Genomic DNA, 23017 nt, shown 5'->3' with positions numbered 1-23017 from the left:
GGACCTGGGCTGTGCAACCTGTTTCTCCTTCCAAACTCACCAATTAGATGGGACATTCCTGTGATAGAGGAGTGAGTGTATCAAGAGGCCAGAAGTGTTTTGGGTATCGATGTCTCTCCACATAGAAGAAAATATTAAGAATGGTGGACAAGCAGTACCTAAGCTGGAGCGGGATAGAGGCGGGCCAACACCCACTTCTGACCTCCAGTGCTGCCAGCCTCAAGATCAGACATGGCCCAGAACTTGAAGGACTTGGCGGGACGGCTGTCCGCCGGGCCCCGGGGCATGGGCACAGCACTGAAGCTGTTGCTGGGGACCAGCGCCATGGCCTACTGTGTCCGTGAATCCGTGTTCACTGTGGAAGGTGGGCACAGAGCCATCTTCTTCAATTGGATCAGTGGAGTGCAGCAGGACACTATCCTGGTCGAGGGCCTTCACTTCAGGATCCCCTGGTTCCAGTATCCCATTATCTGTGACATTCAGGCCAGATCTCGAAAAATCTCCTTCCCTATAGGCTCCAAAGACCTACAGATGGTGAATATCTCCCTGCAAGTGCTGTCTCGACCCAATGCTCAGGAGCTTCCTAGCATGTACCAGCGCCTAGAGCTGAACTATGAGGAATGAGTGTTGCCGTCCATTGTCAACGAGATGCTCAAGAGTGTGGTGGCCAAGTTCAATGCCTCACAGCTGATCACCCAGCGGGCCCGGGTATCCCTGTTGATCCGCCGGGAGCTGACAGAGAGGGCCAAGGACTTCAGCCTTATCCTGGATGATGTGGCCATCACAGAGCTGAGCTGTAGCAGAGAGTACACAGCTGCTGTAGAAGCCAAACAAGTGGCCCAGCAGGAGGCCCATCAGGCCCAATTCTTGGTAGAAAAAGCGAAGCAGGAACAGCGGCAGAAAATTGTGCAGGCCGAGGGTGAGGCCGAGGCTGCCAAGATGCTTGGAGAAGCACTGAGCAAGAACCCTGGCTACATCAAACTTCGTAAGATCTGAGCAGCCCAGAACATCTCCAAGACGATCGCCACATCACAGAATCATATTTATCTCACGGCTGACAACCTCGTGCTGAACCTACAGGATGAAAGTTTCACCAGAGGAAGTGACAGCCTCATCAAGGGTAAGAAATGAGCCTTGTCACCAAGAACTCCACCCCCAGAGGAAGTGGATCTGCTTCTCCAGTTTTTGAGGAGCCAGCCAGGGGTCCAGCACAGCCCTACCCCACCCCAGTATCATGCGATGGTCCCCCACACCGGTCCCCTGAACCCCTCTTGGATTAAGGAAGACTGAAGACCAGCCCGTTTTCTGGGGAATTACTTTCCTCCTTCCTGTGTTAACTGGGGCTGTTGGGACAGTGTGTGATTTCTCAGTGATTCCCTACAGTGTTGTTCCCTCCCTCAAGGCTAGGAGGAGATAACCACCAACCCAGGAATTTTCAATAAATTTTTATTACTAAAAAAAAAAAAAGAATGGTGGATAAGAATTCCCCAAAATGAGCCAATGTATGTTTCAGTTGACTAGATTTCTGCCTACTAAATGATTACATTATTATACGCCTGCCACCTTGAAATAACTGAGATATCTTAAATGACATTTCTTGGTGTTCCTACATCATTTACACACATGATTATAGACAGTCTCTTAGTCTTCTGCCACAGATAGCTAACTGCTTAGCATGTTGTGTAAGTTTTACACATCATCCTCAGAGGGTTAGCTCATCACCAGGAGCCCTAGGATACCTCCCTGCATCTCTGTGTAGTGATGGTACTCAACTACTGTCACTTTTAAAGCAGGCAATATTCCTGCCGATGGGGAGATGCTTTGTTTCACCAAGTTGGGCAGAATTCCACAAATCGCCCTTGTCTGAGGCTAGTTCCTCTAATTAGTAAGCTTTCTCAGGAGGTGGCCTGAAGAGTGGAAGAGTGAAGTTTTTTTGTTTTGTTTTGTTTTGTTTTGTTTTTGAGGAAGGCAAGGGGACAGAGGGCTGTGCAGAAGCATTTCTGATGTGGAGGACAAGCCTGAGCACCACGGTTGCCACAGAAACCAGAAGTCATTACTGTGACCTTGATGACTTTTTAATAGAAACCCCTGTGGGCTGGAGAGAATAGCAGGGTCCCGCCTTCAGGTGTTTGGAACTCAGTTGAGGGTGTGAGTGTCCCACAGTGGGAGCTGAAGTGCCTTGGGATGTGGGGAGATGAAGGAATCCCAGATCTAAGTCCCCTTACTCCCACTTTGAAACAAGTTGCTCTCACTGTTTTATGAGGGAGAGAGCTGGGACCCTTCTGGCCCCAGTGAGTGGGGTGTCCTGCTCCTGGTGTTCTGGAGCTACTTTCTATGTAAAGGTGGGACGTGGGAGGATGAGACAGGTAAGGACTCTCTGAGCCTAGCATCCCCTCTGTAAAATGGGGCTAATTATGCTCACCCACAGGATTGCTGCAAGCTGCAGTGATAACACAGGTGCAAGCCCATAGCCCTGTGGTTACTGCACGATTAGGAATGCCTGTGTGAATTCAGGCCTCTTCTTAGTCCTTTACAGATTTGTTGTTAGGAGATAGATGAGGAAAGGAGAAGAAAAGGCCCTGGTGAGAAACCCATTGTATCTTCTGGTTGTAATGATCACTACCCAATTGTATCAGTGTCCCTGGTCACTGACCCAGTGCCTAGCATGGTTCCTGGCACACTGTTACTCTAAGAAAGCACAGGGATTGCTGGATTCTCTCTGTCCCTGTGCAGATCTTCATCAGGTTATTGAACTCATAACAGGTGTATGAAGGAGATGGGCTTTGAGGATCTGGGTCTTGATGGCTGCTGAAGCTTCTGCTTCAGATTTGAAGGGCAGCAGTCCTAAGGACACCCCCAAGACTTCCATCCCTGGTGGGATATGATGCCTGGCACAAGTGAGTTAATAGATCCTAACAAAAGCATGTTGTGGAATAGCTCTGTGAGGATTATAAAATAGTCTAAAAGTAGAGAAACTCCTTTGATCCCATCTTTGGAGAAGAGGTTTAGCAGGTGGAATTTCCTTCCATCAGCAGCTATGTGCTTTGTAGCGGCCCTTGAGGCCAATGTTAAAAATACCTTTCGTTGTCACAAAGCAATGAATAATTCATTTGGGGAAGCAACTTGATGTTTAACATGTATTTGAAATAAATTTACATGTTTTCTGCCTGTATAAATAATCATCGGTGATTCCCATGTATCTCTCAGATGGGCGTTGAAATACACAGTAGGTCAGAAGGTCTTCCAAGCAACTGGAGATTGTAATATGCATTTTTCAGTGGTAACCACATTATTATCCATTCTATAATAAATTTTTTAAGAAGGCAGAAATGTACAAAGTATTAATTAAAACTGTCAAAATGTCAGATACAAAAGTTCCATATTTTGAAAAATAATAATTTCCATATAATTTGCTGTATTACAATGATACCCAGCCATGTCCCCTAAAATAACCAGCTAGGCCTAAATATTATTATCATTGTTTCCCAGGACATAAGATTTTCAGTTCTGTACTACTAGGACTCTCTATCCCTCCTATTGCCCTGCCCTCAGACAAACACAATACTTTGTCACTATAGATTAAGTTTTACATCCTAGACATTTATTTAAATGGAATCATAGAAATGATTTTCTGTTTGTGTTTGATTTTTGGTTTGGCTTCTTTCATTCACCAATTTATTTTTAGATGTATCCATTTTGTTGCACATATCAATAGTTCATTCATTTTCCTACTGAATAGTATTCCAGTATATGGCTATATCGTAATTTTTTATCCATTCACCTGTTGTTGGATATTTGAATTATTTCCAATTTGGATCTCTTGTAAACAAAGCTGTTATGAATATTTGTGAATAAGTCTTTCCATGGAAATAGGCTTTCTTTCTCATTAATAAACACTTAGGAGTGCAATGGCTGGATCATATGGTAGATGTAAGATTAACATTGTAAGAAACTGCCTGTTTCCAAGTGTTTATACCATTTTTCATTGTAGTTTTCATTTACATTTCCCTTACAGTGAGTGATGTTGAACATCATTTCATGTGCTTACATGACATTTGTATGTCTTCTTTAGTGGGATGTCTATTCAAATCTTTTGCCTGTTTCTTTACTGGTGTGCCTGTTTTCTTCTTACTAAGATTTTCAACATATTCTGGATACAAGTCCCTTATTAGATATATAATTTTCAAACATTTTATCCCAGTCAGCAACTTACTTGTCATTTTTTTTCAACCATGTAGTTGGAAAGCTAAAGTTTTTAACTTTGAGAAAGTCCAATTTTTCAATTTCTTTGCTTATAGATTGTAGTTTTGGTGTCTCATCTATGAAATCTTCACCTGACCCATTGTCACAAAGATTTTCTCCTGGTTTTTTTTTTTTTTTTTTTTCCTGCTAGAAGTTTTATAGCTTCAAGTTTTATATCTAGATCTCAGGTCCATTTTGAATACACTTTTGTATACAGTGTGATATCTGGGTCACAGTTTATATTTGTACATGTCAATATTCACTTGTCCCAGCACCATTTGTTGAAACGACGATCCTTTCTCCACTGAATCACCATTGCATCTTTGTCAAAACTCAGTTGTCCATATACTTGTGGGTCTATATCTGGACTCTTTATTCTGTTCCTTTTACCTACTAATCCATCTTGATGCCAATAACACACTGTCTGGATTACTAAGGAGTGTTGAAATCACGTAGTGTTTGTCTCCTAATTTTGTTCTTTATCACAGTTGTACTTCGTAGTTGATACGGTTTGGAACTGTGTCCCCACCAAAATTTCATGTCACATTGTAATCCCCAATGTTGGCTATGAGGCCTGGTGGGAGGCGATTGGGTCGTGGGGGTGGATTTCCCCCTTTGGTGGTGTTCTCATAATAGAATTCTCATAAAATCTGGTTGTTTAAAAGTGTGTAGCACCTTCCCTGCCATGTAAAACATCTGCTCCTGCTTTACCTTTCGCCATGAGTTAAGCTCCCTGAGACCTCTCCAGAAGCAGATGCCACTATGGTTCCTATACAGCCTGCAGAACTATGAGCCACGAAAACCCCTTTTTAAAAAAATAAATGACCCAGTTTCATGTGTTTGTTTTTAGCAATATGGGAACAGACTAATACAGTAGTCTAGGTCTTTTACGTGTCCATATGAATGTTAGAATCAGCCTGTCGGTTTCTTTAAAATATTTTTTTATAGGATTTCTACTTGAATTGCTCTGAATCTATAGATCAGTTTTGGAAGAATTGACATCTTAACAATACTGAATCTTCTCAGTATTGTTTGTGACCCATGAACATGGTATGTCCTCCACTTATTTAGGTCTTCTTTAATTCTCTCAGCAATGATGTGTGGTGTTCAGTGTACAGGCACTGCACATCTGTGGACAGATTATTCATAAATATTTCATACTTTTGATGATGCCATACATGGATTTATTTGTTAAACACAATTGCTAATTACTATATTTTCACAGTACTATCAGCAACCAAGTGTTTAACATCAGTGAGGGATTTTTTTGGTTGAAAGTACAGCTTACTCTAGGATGGAAAATGTATTTGATCCTTAATCTGTGTTTACCTGTATTTCCGTATCTGCTTTTACAAGTCATTGGCGATATATTGAAACTATGGAAGACAATGTTCCAGAGATAATTCTACAGGTCATCTTCAGAAATCACACCAAAAGAACATAGTTTAGTAGCTTTCAATTTTATATGTGTGGTCAGAAATGATTTTGTTGCAATGTGTGGCTCAGGCTGGAGTGCAGTGGTGCAATCATAGCTCAGTGCAGCCTTGAACTCCCGGGCTCAAGCAATTCTCCCACCTCAGCCTCCTGAGTAACTCACTACAGGTGTGTGCCACCATGCTCAGCTAAACTTAAAAACATTTTTCAGAGGCAACATTTTGCTATGTTGTTCAGACTTCTCTCACACTCCTGACCTCAAGCAATCCTCTTACCTCAGCCATCTGAGTAGCTGGATTATAGGCACAAGCCACCATGCCTGGCTAGATTTACTTCTTTACCCACCAGTAAATCAACCTCAATAAATTCCTGGGATTTGGAGTGGTGAGAGGGTGAGCAAGCATGTATGTATGTGAGTATGTATACATTTGTATGTCACTGAAGCTGTCAGGAATTTTTATTGTAAGGACTACTTGAGGTTAATTACTGTGCATCATGTCAATCCTATTTAGTTCCTGGTACATATTAGGAACAAGCTCGGGGTAGTGGTTGTTTTTCTCAGCTTTCCTTGACCAGAATGGTTACCATGGTGACTCAGTGACTGCTGTGTGATTTGGTGCAGACTGAGCATCCATTTAGGATTCTTGCCCAAATCTCTCATACCACATTGCCTGTCCATCAGATATAGTATTCGCTTTTCATCTTATATGTAGTTAATCGCTTTTCATCTTACGTGTAGTTAATCGCTTTTCAAGGGCTCAGAAGCAAGTTGCTTCACTTATCTGAGGTTAAGCTACAGATAACATAAAAAGACACTAAGTACCTTGAAATAAAAGGAAATGAGTTGTTGATATTCCTCTCCTGCCCCAATCTCTATTGGGAGGTTAGAAGAGAAATTCTTGGAATCATACAGCATGTGCTCTTTTATGTCTCGCTTCTTTCAGTCAACATAATGTATGTGAAATTAATATTTATTGTGGTCTGTATTATAGATTGCTTATTCTCATTGGTGTAAAGTATTATATTATTTGGATATTTCACACTATATTTATCTGTTATGGAGATTTGTGCATTTTCCAGTTTCTGACATGAATAATGGTGTTATGAATGTTCATGTTCATTCTTTTGGATGGACATATATTTTCTTTTTTAAAAAAATCTTATTATCAATAATAATTGAACTATTTAATATCTGTCATCTTAAAATTATTATTCATAACACTTTTCACCTTGTAGCTATAGACAAATACATTCCCATTTTAACAGGTTAATGACATTATCTTTATAATATTATAGAAGCATGTATTTGGAGAATACCAGAAAGAACATCCTGAAAACCAAGAACTCAAAATGCCTTTTTATCCCAAAGACATGTTTTAAAAATATATACCCATTCATCCATTTGTTTTCACAACTGAAGCTACAGAGAACTTTGAATATAATGATGTTCATCAGAGGCTTGTTCCTAACATATTTAAAATTTAGGTCAACCAAACTTATCTGTGGAAACTGAGTTGAAATCCAAAATCTTACAATCCTAATTTCAAGCCACATTCATTTTAACTTAATTTTAACATGTTTTGCAAAATGTTCCAATATAAACTTAATAGTTCCTATACCACCAAACATGGATCCTGATGATTTTATTTTCTAGATTGGCTGATAGGCTGAATAATCTTCTGTAGGGTAAGAAGTGTCAACTGCATCAACCACATGGAGGTGGACTGGCTACAGAAGAAAGGTTTTCCAAATCAAATTCCAAGTATTTTTTTCTTTTTATATTACCAGTAGGAGAAATACCTAATGTAGATGACAGGTTAATGGGTGCAGCAAACCACCATGGCACGTGTATACCTATGTAACAAACCTGTACATTCTGCACATGTATCCCAGAACTTAAAAGTATAATTAAAAAATTGTAAAACAATTGGTGTTAGATTCAGAGGCTTGATTCAATTTAGATTTGTTTTGGTCAGAAGTACTTCATATGTGGTGGTGTTTATTCCTATAGTGTTACACAAGGGGCTCATTGTGTCTAAGTGTCTCTCCTCTTGTGATGTTAAGATTAATTACTTTAATTACTATGTTCAAGTATCGTTAAGCTGATCCATCCATTATAAAATTTCCCATCCCTTTTTCACCTCGATTTTTCTGCAGCCTCTAAGGATTGTTGCTTGGTTCTGTATCATTAAACGTCATAAAAGGATGATATTCTAATTCTATAATTTTTTCTACTTTATTAGCTGGAATTATTCTATTAACTAAACTTCCTTTCATAAACCATTAGGTTACACTGAGGGGTAGTATGTATAGAAAGGGTTGGATGAGTGCCTAATTCTTTTGCAATATTTCCACTTTTCAAAACAATGAGTTGTTTCCCTAGGGTTCTCCAAAGGCAAGCAATGAGTTGATATTGTTTGTTTTATTTTATTTTTCTTTTAGAGTGTCATCATGAGCTGTAGAAGTTTTTATATTTAACGTGTTTTAATCTATAGTAGTCATTATTTTATTTAATGTTCAAATAGCTTCATCTTTGTCCAGCGAGAGCCCCTTAAGCTTGGCTTCTGAGCCTTTTTTGACGTACTCTGGTATGATAGTTTGGTCCAGATTCATCTAGTAGAATGGCTACACAGACCTAGACTCAGCCATTTGTCTAAGATAACCTAGTTCCTTTCAGTGTGATGTGTTTTAAGTGGATTCAATACGGGTACTAGAGTTGCTCATTGCTACTGGGTCTATCATGTTTCTCACCTTTCCAGTGCATGGAGCCAGTGTATATATATTATATTTTTAAGAGAAAAGACATTATTGGCTTTCATCCTGGGCTGTTTTTCCTTCTCTTTATAGGTAATGATTTTTTAAATCAATTTTCATTAAAATTTTCCAATTTTTAAAATATAAGCAAATAGAATGTTTCTATTAGTTTTCTCCTATTTAATACATATAAGGTGGCATATTCTACACTGGTGGAGTCCAATAGAATTTCACAAAGGTGAAAATATTCTATGTCTAAACTGTCCAACATAGTAGCCACTAGATACCTGTGACTATTAAACACCTAAAATGTGGTAAGTGTGACTGTGGAAGTGAATTTAAAATTCCATTTAAATTTAGTTAAATAGCCATGAGTGGCCAGTGGCTATGGTATGGGACAACAGCAGCTCTACACATTTTTCTGCACTTTGCTTTGTTCACTTAATGGTATATCCTGGAAATAACTACATAGCAGTAGAGAGAGGGAATCTTCCTTGCTTGTTTATACTGGCATCGAAATCTAGGATGTAGATGCACCTTAGATTATTCAATCAATCTTTTATTGGTGGACGTCTGTCTTATTTCTCGTCTTCTGCTGTTACAGTTTGTTCTGCCAAGAATGACCTTGTGCTTCTGCCTTTTTGTCTTTTCGAATTGTATCTTTGGGGTACATTCTCCAAAGAAAGATTGTTGGTTCCAAGAGAAAATAATTGTGCCCTATGAAATAGAAGATTTGAAACAGAGAGCATTTAGAAATATAGTAGCAATAAATGAATGCTGGTTTTATCTTATCATTCCTTTGATTCCATGTACTTTCTGCTCTCTTATTTTCTTTCTAGTGTGACGTGGGTGAAGGAGTTCTTATTGAGCCATGGGAGGAAGAAATAGTACAGAAGAGCAAAGAATAATAATGAGTCAGCTAGACAGAAGACAGGAGTCATCAGATTTGTACCCCAGTTACTTGACCCATCAATTGACTGTGTTTTTTGGGGTGAGTCTCTTCCCTCTGCTGGCCTCTGTTCTAACACAGAAGGACATTCAGTATAGAAACAGTGATTAGTGAGAAGGACTGGGATTTGACCCTGGGAACCATTACTTGCTGGTTGCATGATCTATATCAACCAGTTCATCTACTGTGTGCCCTGTAACCATTTATGTCTTTTATTATTATTCCTGTCACGCATACAAAGACTGAATGAAAAAGTGGGGATTACTTTGCCAGGTAGTACAATGTTCTCTGAGCGTATCATTTCATAAGTTTTGGACAGAGTGGTTGACATGAAGGTTAAAGAAGTTTAAAGAAAGCTCTGGAGTAGACCCAGGCATATAACATCATTTAAGATGCTACAAGTATGGCATTTCTAATCAAATGCATTGTTAAGGAATTGGGTCTGGGCCAGCTGTAAAGTGTTCATTAAAAAGCAAAGTTAGATTATATCTAACTTTGTCATGTACGCAGAATGTTTCATCCACATGTTAGTACTTAAGATAAAAGCAAAACTGAAAATAACAACAAAAAACTCAGGATACTGTACTGTAATGTAATTATAATAGCTTTATGATTGCATTTGTAATGCATGTACAGTACATGTGCATATATCCATGTATAAAAAAATCATTAGAAAGATCTAGTACCATGTTAATTTTTATTATGATGGGATTGCTGGCTCTTGATATTTTTAACCTCTGCATTTGGCTCAATATTAAACATTTGCTAAGGTGAGAGTATGGATTATACATATTCCATACCCCATGCTTGACTTACTATGGGAGTTACATCCTGATAAACTCATTGTAAGTTGAAAATAATTGTAGGTCAAAAATGGGCATTTGTAGACAAGATGGGATGTGAAAACACAAAACAATATTAAAAAATGCTGGCAACACTGTACACTGTAGAGTCTCAGTTGTTTATCCTCATGATTGCATGGCTGACTGGGAGCTGTAGCTCACTGCTGCTCCCTAACCAGCATCACAAGAGAGTATAATACTGCATTTTTCTAGCCCAGGAAAAGATCAAAATTTAAAACTTGAAGTATAGTTTCTATTGAATGTGTACCACTTTCACACTATCATAAAATTGAAAAATTATAAGTCAAAACATCAACAGGGAATATCTGTATTTATGATAAAAACTATATCCCCTAAAACATCTGCTACTTGTGAAATGTTTCAATAAGAAAACAGAGAGAACTATGAAATCAGTCCAGCTTAGGAAAAACTTTACTCCTCCCTAATTGTATCTCCTTCCTTCTCTGCTATAGATGATCAGCATCCAGAAAGCAATGATTATAATTCGCAAATGTGACTTTATCCTTTTATTCCATATGAAAGCTTCCCTAAACAAAACATAGTATTGTTTTGCATGTTTCACCACAAACACACATATACCTGATCCTTACACTCAAGATGGCATTATGACGTGTTCAAGGGGAGATCTTTGTCAAGATGCTGGCACGGTATTTGGTACGTCATGGACAGTGCCAGTGTTTGCTTCCTTCCCATCTTAACTCTTCTGATCTTTAACAGGGATGTTGTTTCATAATCTGGATAGCATCACTATATTTTAGTGAGTATTTGGGAATGTGAGGGAACCACACACACTCATCTATATTATGTAGGAAGTTAGATGCCATCTCTGTGCTATGCAATGTGATGAAGTTGGGATGAGGGAAGAATACTCACTCTTTTCTATTGTATGATGCTATGGTAGTGAGTTACACTTAGTGAACCTTACCTTGCTCATCAATAAAACTAGCATATTGATATTTACCTCACAGGAGTGTTATAAGGAGAAATGAGCAAAACTAAAGAAACCATCTGATACATAATACTTCAATAAATATATATTTGGTCTCCCCTTGGTTTTCCCTTCCTCAAAAGACTTAAACATGAACCTCCTACAGAGATCATTTAAATTTGAAACATTGGGAAAGGAAACATACATACTTATATGTTATAGAACACCTTTGGTGACATTTTTTTGTGGATGAGATACCTGAGAATGGTGGAAGTTTGGGATCAAATAATCACTTTGTTACTTTTTATTTGATGTGTTCTTCTCTTCCTTTTTACCTTCCATTGTGACACTAGAATAGGAACCTTTGTTTGAACCCCAGAAAGGAGACAGTACAGAATAAAAAAGCATAAAGATGAGTATTCTGTACAGCAGACTGAAATCAGGAGACCTGGGGACTGAATGCCAGATTTGACCTTGTCTAGAAGATACTTTCCCTGAGCTGAACACAGCACTTATTGAGAAAAAGATTGTATATCCCAATGGTTAGGGATGGTGACTTGAGAGTCAGAGTTTAGTTTGAACTTGGAATCATTTAATAACTCAATTCATGCTGTCTGGCAAATCTTGAATGTCTCAATATATTAGACTCACATGCAATGAATGTACATTATGATGCATGCATACAGAGAATAATGGGGGTAATATACACATGCAATGAATGTACATTATGATGCATGCATACAGAGAATAATGGGGGTAATATACAAACACAATACCTTTTTTAAGTTAATGAGTAGTAGGATTACTTGATTAATTATATATTTATTTCTGGACATAACTATATTTTTCACAACCTCTTAATTGATACAAATCATTTTTATAATCAGAACTAGTCATAGAAACATTTATGGTTCTGAAATATTTTAGACATAAAGAAACTTACAAAAAGAATATACTGTATATACTCACATTAAGAAATAAACCAAAAAGACCCCGCATTGCCAAGACAATCCTAAGCCAAAAGAACAAAGCTGGAGGCATCACGCTACCTGACTTCAAACTATACTACAAGGCTACAGTAACCAAAACAGCATGGTACTGGTACCAAAACAGAGATATAGACCAATGGAACAGAACAGAGCCCTCAGAAATAATACCATACATCTACAGCCATCCTATCTTTGACAAACCTGACAAAAACAAGAAATGGGGAAAGGATTTCCTATTTAATACATGGTGCTGGGAAAATTGGCTAGCCATAAGTAGAAAGCTGAAACTGGATCCTTTCCTTACTCCTTATATGAAAATTAATGCAAGATGGATTAGAGACTTAAATGTTAGACCTAAAACCATAAAAACCCTAGAAGAAAACCTAGGTAATACCATTCAGGACATAGGCATGGGCAAGGACTTCATGTCTAAAACACCAAAAGCAATGGCAATAAAAGCCAAAATTGACAAATGGGATCTAATTGAACTAAAGAGCTTCTGCACAGCAAAAGAAACTATCATCAGAGTGAACAGGCAACCTACAGAATGGGAGAAAGTTTTTACAATCTACTCATCTGACAAAGGGCTAATATCCAGAATCTATAAAGAACTCAATCAAATTTACGAGAAAAAAACAAACAACCCCATCAAAATGTGGGCAAAGGATATGAATAGACACTTTTCAAAAGAAGACATTTGTGCAGCCAACAGACACATGAAAAAATGCTCATCATCACTCACCATCAGAGAAATGCAAATCAAAACCACAATGAGATACCATCTCACACCAGTTAGAATGGCAATCATTAAAAAATCAGGAAACAACAGGTGCTGGAGAGGATGTGGAGAAATAGGAACACTTTTACATTGTTGATGGGACTGTAAACTAGTTCAACCATTGTGGAAAAGAGTGTGGCAATTCCTCAAGGATCTAGAACTAGAAATACCATTTGACCCAGCCATCCCATTACTGGGGATATACCCAAAGGATTATAAGTCATGCTGCTATAAAGACACATGCACACGTATGTTTATTGCGGCACTATTCACAATAGCAAAGACTTGGAATCAACCCAAATGTCCATCAGTGACAGACTGGATTAAGAAAATGTGGCACATATACACCATGGAATACTATGGAGCCATCAGAAAGGATGAGTTCGTGTCCTTTGTAGCGACATGGATGCAGCTGGAAACCATCGTTCTCAGCAAACTATCACAAGAACAGAAAACCAAATACCTCATGTTCTCACTCACAGATGGGAATTGAACAATGAGATCACTTGGACACAGGAAGGGGAGCATCACACACTGGGTCCTATTGTGGGGAGGGGGTAGGGGGGAGGGATAGCATTAGGAGATATACCTAATGTAAATGATGAGTCAATGGGTGCAGCACACCAACATGGCACATGTATATATATGTAACAAACCTGCATGTTGTTCACATGTACCCTAGAACTTAAAGTATAATAATAGAAAAAAAAAATTTTCAGTTCCAGTCCCTAAGACCAATGTATAGCATTTGAATAGGACATACAGACTTTTTTTCATTCCTTTAAAGAGAATTAAAGAGAAAACAAGAAGATTGAGAAAAAAAAAAAAGAAATAAACCATTATATGTACAATGGAAATTCACTCAAAGTCTGGGCTGGGTGCAGTGGCTCACACCTGTAATCCTTGTACTCTGGGAGGTTGAGACGGGCGGATTGCTTGAGACCAGGAGTTTGAGACCAGCCTGGGCAACATGGTGAAACCACATCTCTATAAAAAAATACAAAAATTAGTTGAGCATGGTGGCGCAGGACTGTAGTCCCAGTTACTTGGGAGGCTGAGATGGGAGGATCACCTGAGCCAGGGAGGTCAAGGCTGTGCTGAGCCATAATTGTACCACTACACTCCAGCCTGGGTGACAGAGTAAGACCCTGTCTTTAAATAAAAAGAAAAGAAAGAAAATCAAAGTTTCTTCTGCTTGCATTAGCCTCCTTCTTACAAAGGAGTAATCAGAAACAAGCATTTAGACTTTTCATTATTTATTCTTCGTTACATATGTATATATTTCTGCACGAAATATAGTGTGATTTTGTGTTTTATCTGTAGTTGTCTGGCTATCTGACAGAAAGGAGAAAGGAAGAAACATGAGAAGAACAAATACCCATTCATATCTCAACACTGTGACCTGCCATATATGCCTCTTTACATGTGTACTGTCTTTCAGAGCTACTAAACCAGACACACCCACTTTTCCAGTTTACGTGCTATAGAGAGCACTAACAGAATTGGTACATATCACTTTTCAGTGATTTAAAAAAATGTGATGTGTTTAAAGTCTTAAGAGTTTCCCAGGTGACAGCCAGCCCAAAACAATGTTACAGTATATCTTTGTGGTTTTTTTTTTTTTTTTTTTTTTTCCCTTGAGACAGGATCTCTTCAGCCTCCTTATGTTGTTCAGGCTGGAGTGCAGTGGTTATTAACAGGCACAATCACAGCACACTACAACCTAGAACTCCTGGGCTCAATTGTTCCTCTCACTTCAGCCTCCCAAGTAGCTGGGATTTACAGTGTATCTTGAATGTGAAATATCTTCCCATTGTCCAGGCATAATTTCCCACTTTTATTCACGTGATTACACATCTATGTCTGTAAATCTGGAACTAATCTGGGCAATCTTGGTGAAAAAAAGTTAGTGATTTCCAGGAGTTGGTTTTTATGTGTCCAATCTACTATCCAAATCCCTTGGTTAGTTTAGGTATGCATCCCATTTAGAACTTGATATGATTTGGTATTACATGTGATTGGCATGTGTATATTTTCCTTTCTGCTTAATATTTTTAATTGTATGAGCAAGGTACTTCATACGTGTGTTGATTACTCCTGGGGCCCAGGGCCGAGTGAGACTGTGACTCTACTTTTACCCTGAATCCTGCTGTGTTAGGATTCTCTCCTCTGGAAGCTGTGGTGCTGAGCCCTAGTGGTTTCATGCAGTCCCTCCTCTTTCCCTCCCCTGTGGCAGTCACTGCTTGGCCAACTAGGTGGGTAAAAAGAGGAGTCTGCTGTCAATTCAAGGGACTTTATTTGTGCTACTGCAGAAAGAAGCATGTTATGAAACCACTTTCATCTCATGACCTTCCCTAAAATCTTGAAAAGTAGAAATGTCATCTGGCTGTTGAATGTAAGGTTCATCTGAGAGACGTGCTTGCCCTTCCCCCGGGTGTCTATAATTTCTCTAAACCTGCCCAACTGAGGATGTCATGTAGATAGATTCATACTTTAATTCTAGGACCACCCTAGTACCTAATTGTCTTGGCTTAGACATGTTATCATTCCTAACGTTGAGCAACTTTCCTATGAAAAGGGCAGGGGTATTTTGTTTTTATTGTTTTTCTTGCTTCCAAAACCAAGACACCTTTCTTATGGATAAAAACGGAAAATACCTGAAAGGAATACAATCTTTAAAAAACCTTAAAATTTTATTATGCAAGGATAAGCACTGTCAACATTTGAATGTTTTTTCAGAAATTATATTATGCAAATGTAACTATATATTTAAGAATAGAAATAAAATAGTATCCTACTTTTAGCTTTGTAAACTGCTTTTTAATGACATATATTGTGAAGGTCAACCCACACTAACAAAATCCACATTATAATAAAAAATGGCAGTAGAAACAGTACTAGTCAATCCGGGTATGAAATAATGATAGAAATGGTTAATATTTATTGTGATTTTTCTCAGTTCCTGACACTGCTGTAATTCTAAACCCATACTTCATTTAATCCTCACCACCATTTATAAAGAGGAGCAGTTGTTTCCAACTTTAAACATCAGAGAACTGGGGTACAACAAGGGCAGGGCTAGCAAGTTGTGAGGCTGAGATTTGAACACAGGCTCTGTGGTTCCTGAGTAAATTTATCTAACCAGCATGTTCTACTCCTGCTCATTAGATCTCCAGCCTTACTGTTGATCAGGGCACAGCAAAACAAAACAAAACAAAACAAAAAAACAAACAAACAAAAGAAAAGCTAACCAAAACTAAGGCTTTGTATTAGTTTCCTATGACTGCTGTACATAGTACCAAACACTTGTGGCTTAAAACAACAGAAATTTAGTCTCTCACAGTTCTGGATGCAACACTTTTGAAACACCCAAGAATGTCAATAACCTTCTGTCTACAAAACATGGAACTCAAGGAATATCAGTCTGAAGTCCAGGTGTCGATGGGGCCTTGCTCCTTTTGAGTCTATGAGAAGAATCTTTCCTTTCCTGTTCCTAGTATCTGGTGATGGCCATAGATCCTTGATATTGCTTGCTTGCAGGGACATCACTCCAGTCTCTTCCTCTGTCACCACATGTTGCTCTCCCTGTGTGTCTCTGTCTTTAGTGGCATTTTCATTATCTTATATGACCACAAGTCATATTGGATTAGAGCTCACCCTAATAGTCTTATCTTAACTTGATTACATCTGCAAAGACTCTTTTTTTATATTATTACTATACTTTAAGTTCTTGGGTACATGTACAGAACATGCAGATTTGTTACATATACACGTGCCATGGTGGTTTGCTGCACCCATCAACCCATCATCTACATTAGGTATTTCTCCCAATGATATCCCTCCCCTAGCACCCCCCCCGCCCCCGATAGGCCCTGGTGTGTGATGTTCCCCTCCCTGTGTCCATGTGTTCCCATTGTTCAGCTCCCACTTATGAATGAGAACATGCAGTGTTTGGTTTTCTGTTCTTGTGTTAGTTTGCTGAGAATGATGGTTTCCAGCTTTATCCATGTCCCTGCAAATGACATGAACTCATCCTTTATTTATTTATTTATTTATTTATTTATTTATTTATTTATTTTTGAGACGGAGTCTCACTCTGTCACCCAGGCTGGAGTGCAGTGGTGCAATCTCAGCTCACTGCAAGCTCCGCCTCCTGGGTTCATGCCATTCTCCTGCCTCAGCCTCCCAAGTAGCTGAGACTACAGGCGCCCACCACCACACCCGGCTAATTTTTTTTTTGTATTTTTTTTAGTAGAGATGGGGTTTCACTGTGTTAGCCAGGATAGTCTCGATCTCCTGACCTCGTGATCCACCCACCTCAGCCTCCCAAAGTGCTGGGATTACAGGCATGAGCCACCGTGCCTGGCCAAACTCATCCTTTTTTATGGCTGCATAGTATTCCATGGTGTATATGTGCCACATTTTCTTTATCCAGACTATCACTGATGGGCATTTGGGTTGGTTCCAAGTCTTTGCTATTGTGGATAGTGCCGCAGTAAACATATGTGTGCATGTCAAAGACTCTATTTTTAAAATAAGGTCACATTCACAGGTATCTGGGGTTAGTACATCAATGTATCTTTTGGGGGAACAAAATGCAACCAAACAATAATACCTTGATTTTTCCCAGTGAACTAGGCAAAAATTAAAGTATTGATAATTATCAGTGTGAGTGGGAATTTGGGGAAAATATACCCTGTTATAATGTAGATGAGGTTCCCACAAAATCTTCTCTCCCTTTCTGAGTCTCAGGAACATTCCTCATTCTAAATATCAGTGTCTTTCCTGTGCTTAGGGCTGAGAATGCTTAAGTTTCACCACCATTTTATTATTTTGTAAAATTGTAAAAGCAGTAGCTATTTATTATAGTTAAAAATAGATAGCATAGGAGAGGAAATAAATAACATTAATCCCAAACAGAACACTCAAAGACAAGCCCTGGTAATGAGTTTATCTGTATAAATTCTTTTAGAAGTTTCCTTATTCAGGTATTTATATATTTAAGCAGAACTACATGCATTTATATATTTATTCATGAAAGATAAAGTTTCATTCTACTTACTTTCATCCTATTTACTTTTGTAACCTGCTTGTCTAACAAACAATATACATGAAAGGTTGTGAGTAAATATCAGACTGCACCATAGGGATAACAGAGATACTAATGGCCCATAAAGATAGAGAAAAAGAAATAAAAATGGCTAAAATATGTTATGATCCGAGTGATTTTTAGGTATTGAGTCATTTGGTGCTTATAGTTCCCTCACAAAGTAGATACTGTGGCTAATCTCCATTTCATAGATGAAAAACTGAGGGACAGAGAGAATAAGGACTTTGCCTGAGACCACACAGTTAGGGAGTGGGACAATTGGATTTATGTCCAGTACATCATGCTCCGGAGTCTGAGAAACAGTGAAATCTCTGTTGTTAGGTGAAAGATGCAACTGCACAAGCAAGGATATTTTAGGAGCTCATTAAAAGGAGTATTTCGGCCAGGCATCCCAGCATTTTGGGAGGTTGAGGTGGGCGGATAAGGAGGTCAGGAGTTTGAGACCAGCCTGACCAACATGGTGAAACCCTGTCTCTGCTAAAAATACAAAAATTAGCCAGGCGTGGTGGCGCATGCCTGTAATCCCAGCTACTCAGGAGGCTGAGGCAGGAGAATCGCTTGAACCCAGGAAGGCAGTGAGCTGAGATTGTGCCACTGCATTCCAGCCTGGGCGACACAGCAAGACTCCATCTAAAAAAAAAGGAAAAAAAAAAAAAAAAAAAAAGAAATATTTCGTATGTTAATACATTTATACAAAAAAACTGCTCATGATGAAAAAAACTGGTCATAATGAAAACAGGTGGAATGTGACCTTGGAGAGCATCTTCATTGCAATTCTGGGGACAGAAACCATAGTGCAGTGGGATAAGGAGTCAGTGGGAAGTGAAGAATGTTAACAGAAAATGCGGAAAACTCTTTTTGGTTCTTGACTTTGAAGGGGAAAAGAGAGAAGAAGGGAAGGAAGGAGGGAAGGGTAGGAGGGAGGGAGAGGAAGAGGGGGATGGACAGGGAGAGGGAGAGGGGAGGAGAGGGGAGGGAAGGAAAGGGGAGAGGAGAAAGAATGGAGGGGATAGGGGAGAGGGGAGGGGAAAGAAGAGATAGACAGAGAGAGAGAGAGAGAGAGAGAGAGAGAGAGAGAGAGAGAGAGAGATCCTGTGACTGATTGGGTGATGAGGGATCCAAAGAGATTTTTTAAAAACTTCAATTCCTTGAAATTTTGAGCAAGTTTAAAAGTTGATGTGAAGAAGCCGTCTCATCTCAGATTTAACCTATGAAGTTGCCCATATATTCATTTCCCTTCTTGCTCTCTTATTTCCAGTTTTGAGTTAATGAGATACCTCCAATGAACTAGTATGTTTTTCAAGCTCAATACATATTTAGTTATTACCTAATAACAGAATGGACAATTGTGTGTTACAGAAATGCTAGTAATTCCTGGATTTTTGTCTCTCAGGAAGGCAGCAAGTCGCTGAAATTTTGATGTGATGTGGCTGAATTATGCATGATCTGAGAACCCTGCACAGGTGACTGCAGGATATGTTCAGAATACTCATATCTATATCTATATATCTACACACACACACACACACACACACACACACTAAGCAGTGCTGGAGCACTCATTAGACAATCACTGCCCCTTGTGTCCCTGATGAGATCTGTCATGGAGCTCACCAGGTGAGTTCACACACGCCTGTCTTACCACCATGGGGAAGTGGATTTGGGTCTCCTTACAGGCATGATATTGAACAGTATTTATGAATTATGAAACACTAAAGAATGTGGAGAGCATTCTGTTTCTAAAACTTTGAACTGAAGGCATATCCGAGAGATTCGCTTCTTTTATCTGGATGTCTGTGTTCTCGTCTGGAGAAGCAATGAGAAATGATTTTTCATAATGACTACCTAAGCCCTGAGGCTCAGCCAGCCCCTACTGCTGTGTTCCAACATTTAAAGGACATTGAAGTCCCACTTCATGTCATATTCTCTGGGAGGGTTGTCTTATTAACCCCTCATACAGCTCTGTAAGGATGGTATGGTCAGTCCCATTTCACAGATGACCAACCTCAGGCTTTCAGAGCCTAAGTCACCTCCCCAGGTAAGTGGCAGGATTGGAATGAGGTTCCATCCTTCACCCTCCCTAGGGGACCCTGAGCACCTCCCTTTTAGAAGATGGGCTTCCAGGGCTTGAGAAATGGTCAGATTCCACTCCCCTGCTATTGTGGCCCCACAGGTCCTTACTCCATAACTCCTCTGGGTGATGAGGAAGACAGAGGAGGTGAAATCCTGCGCTTTGTGCCAAGAGACCTGGGTGTAGACCTAGTGTGTAAAAACCCCACTAAGGGCTGTATTAAAAACAAGGGAGAAAACATTTGTAAACTACATCTCAGATATTGGGTTAGTATCCCTGATTTGTGAAACATACTTGGTAACAAAACAATTGGCAATGATTTCAACAGAAAATTCAAATAAGTATATACATAAACAATAAACATTTAAAAAATACAAAAACCTGTAGACCTGAGTGTGCACTATTCTACAGACAACAGACCCCTTGGGGTCAAGGGGTGGGAGTTGGGCCAGTGAGAGGTGCACTTTAAATTTGATTTTTGGTGAGTGGGCTCAGGCAGAAGCTCAGGTGTTGGCCTTGGGACAGGCAAGCTGGAGAGAAGGAAAGTAACATGCCCTGAACTACTGTAAGCAAATGCACTTTGTATTTCATCTGCTTTTACCCTAACAACATTTAACCAGTCATTCTGATAATTATTCAAATCAGGAAACTAAGCTTAAGGAGAATTTATGTAATTCAGAGAGAAAACTTTTTAATCTCCTGATCAGCAGCTAACTTTGGAATTACTTAAGGTTTTTTTTTCGGTTGTTATTTTCATTTTGTCTTGATGCCTCCAGAACTCTGAGTGCTCTAATCTCCTTCAACGCTGGCAGTATCTGCTCCACAGGTGGTTTTTAATGTTTTTTTCTTTTTAAATATGACCTCTATAATGTTTAGGTCCCATTAATAAAATTTAAAACACTTTCCAAAGGAAGAAAAAAAACACTAAAGACTGTATTAAAACAAAGGAGAAAAAATTTGTAAACTACATCTCAGACACTGGGTTAGTAGCCATGATTTGTGAAACATACTTGGTAACAAAACAATTGGCAATGATTTCAACAGAAAATTTAAATAAGTATATACATGAATAATAAACATTTAAAAATACAAAAACCTGCAGCCATAAAAAGGAATGAGATTATGTCCTTTGCAGGAACATGGATGAAGCTGGAAGCCATCATCCTCAGCAAACTAACACAGGAACAGGAAACCAAACACCACATGTTCTCACTCATAAGTGGGAGCTGAACACTGAGAACACATGGACAGAGAGAGGAACATCACACACCAGGGCTTGTTGGGGGTGGGGGTAAGGGGAGGGAACTTAGAGGACAGGTCAATAGGTGCAGCAAACCACCGTGGCACACGTATATCTATGTAACAAACCTGCACGTTCTGCACATGTATCCCATTTTTTTAGAAGAAATAAAATAAATACAAAAACCACAAGAACTAACAAGACGCAAATGATTTTAAATCCTGAGAATTTATAAGGCAAGATGCAAAAAATGAGGACTATGATTGTACTTTTGGAGAAGACTGTGTGTGAAGGTGAATGTGTTGATGTGCACCTCACCTACAGGGGCACTTCTGGAGAATGTGCACTATTCTAGGGACAACAGACCCCTTGGGGTCAAGGGGTGGGAGTTGGGCCAGTGAGAGGTGCAGTTTAAATTGGATTTGTGAATATACTCTTATATAGTTTTTGAAGTTTCATATTTGAGAATAAAAGTATTTTAGTGAATATTTGAATGCACAGTTTTTAAAAATTTAACTGGCAAGTAAAGAATTGGCAATGATCTATTCATTTGTCGTAAAATATGTTGGATTATGTTTTTTTTTTTTTTTTTTTTTGAGACGGAGTCTCGCTCTGTCGCCCAGGCTGGAGTGCAGTGGCCGGATCTCGGCTCACTGCAAGCTCCACCTCCCGGGTTCACGCCATTCTCCCGCCTCAGCCTCCGAGTAGCTGGGACTACAGGCGCCCACCACCACGCCCGGCTAGTTTTTTGTATTTTTAGTAGAGATGGGGTTTCACCATGTTAGCCAGGATGGTCTCGATCTCCTGACCTCGTGATCCACCCACCTCGGCCTCCCAAAGTGCTGGGATTACAGGCTTGAGCCACCGCGCCCGGCCTGGATTATGTTTTAATTAGATCTGTTTGGATTTAAATTTTATGCCCCAAGGACTTAAAACATATATATATATATTTTAAAAGCATGTCAGTTTTTTAAAACCTTTGTTGAAAAGGACAAAGTTCAAACATTTTATTACAAACTAAGATTAAAATATAAAGCTATTATAATTAATAATGAACACTGGAAACTCAGAAGGTGGAGGTGGGAGTAAGGGAGGGAAGGGAGTAAGGGATGAAAAATCACCTACTGGGTACAATGTAAACTATTTTGGGTGAAGGGTACACTGAAAGTCCAGACTTCACCACTGTACAATTGATCCTTATAACCAAAACCACTTGTACTCCTGAAGCTATTCAAAGAAAAAAAATTAAAAATTGAGATCTAAAAAAACAAGCTATTGTAATTAAGAGAATGTAGAATTGGTGTAAGGATAGAAAAAAACAGGCCAATGGACTTAATAGAGTCAAGAAATAGACCCAATCCATATGTGGTCATTTTCACTTATGACACAGGTGACAGTGCAGTGAAAGGAGAAGGATGATATTTTAAGTATGCTAGCTGAATTAGATACGTACAAAAATTGATTTCAGGTAGATTGTCAGTCTAAATGCAAAAGTAAAAGAATAACCTATAACAATGTAGGAAAATATTTTTATGTAGTTGGGGTGGCAAATATTTCTTAATCACTAGACAAAAAACCTGTTAATCCCAAAGGAAAAAAAATAATAAATTGAGCTACATTATAATTAAAGACTCTGTCTTTCAAAACATACTCTTAAGA

The 23017-nt window shown here is 39.0% G+C and overlaps 1 pseudogene across 1 annotated transcript; it reads left to right on the top strand.

Annotated features, from left to right (window-relative positions):
* The first annotated feature begins 231 nt into the window (after positions 1-231).
* On the top strand, positions 232-1457 carry LOC112615637 (annotated as a pseudogene). Its single transcript, XR_003117429.1, has 2 exons — positions 232-834; positions 940-1457. The product of XR_003117429.1 is annotated as a prohibitin-2-like (transcript).
* Positions 1458-23017: the final 21560 nt, after the last annotated feature.

Source organism: Theropithecus gelada, chromosome X (assembly GCF_003255815.1).
Source record: "Theropithecus gelada isolate Dixy chromosome X, Tgel_1.0, whole genome shotgun sequence".
Taxonomy (NCBI): domain Eukaryota; kingdom Metazoa; phylum Chordata; class Mammalia; order Primates; family Cercopithecidae; genus Theropithecus; species Theropithecus gelada.
Note: the sequence above shows the minus strand (reverse complement) of the source record. Positions and strands in the feature narration are given on the sequence as shown.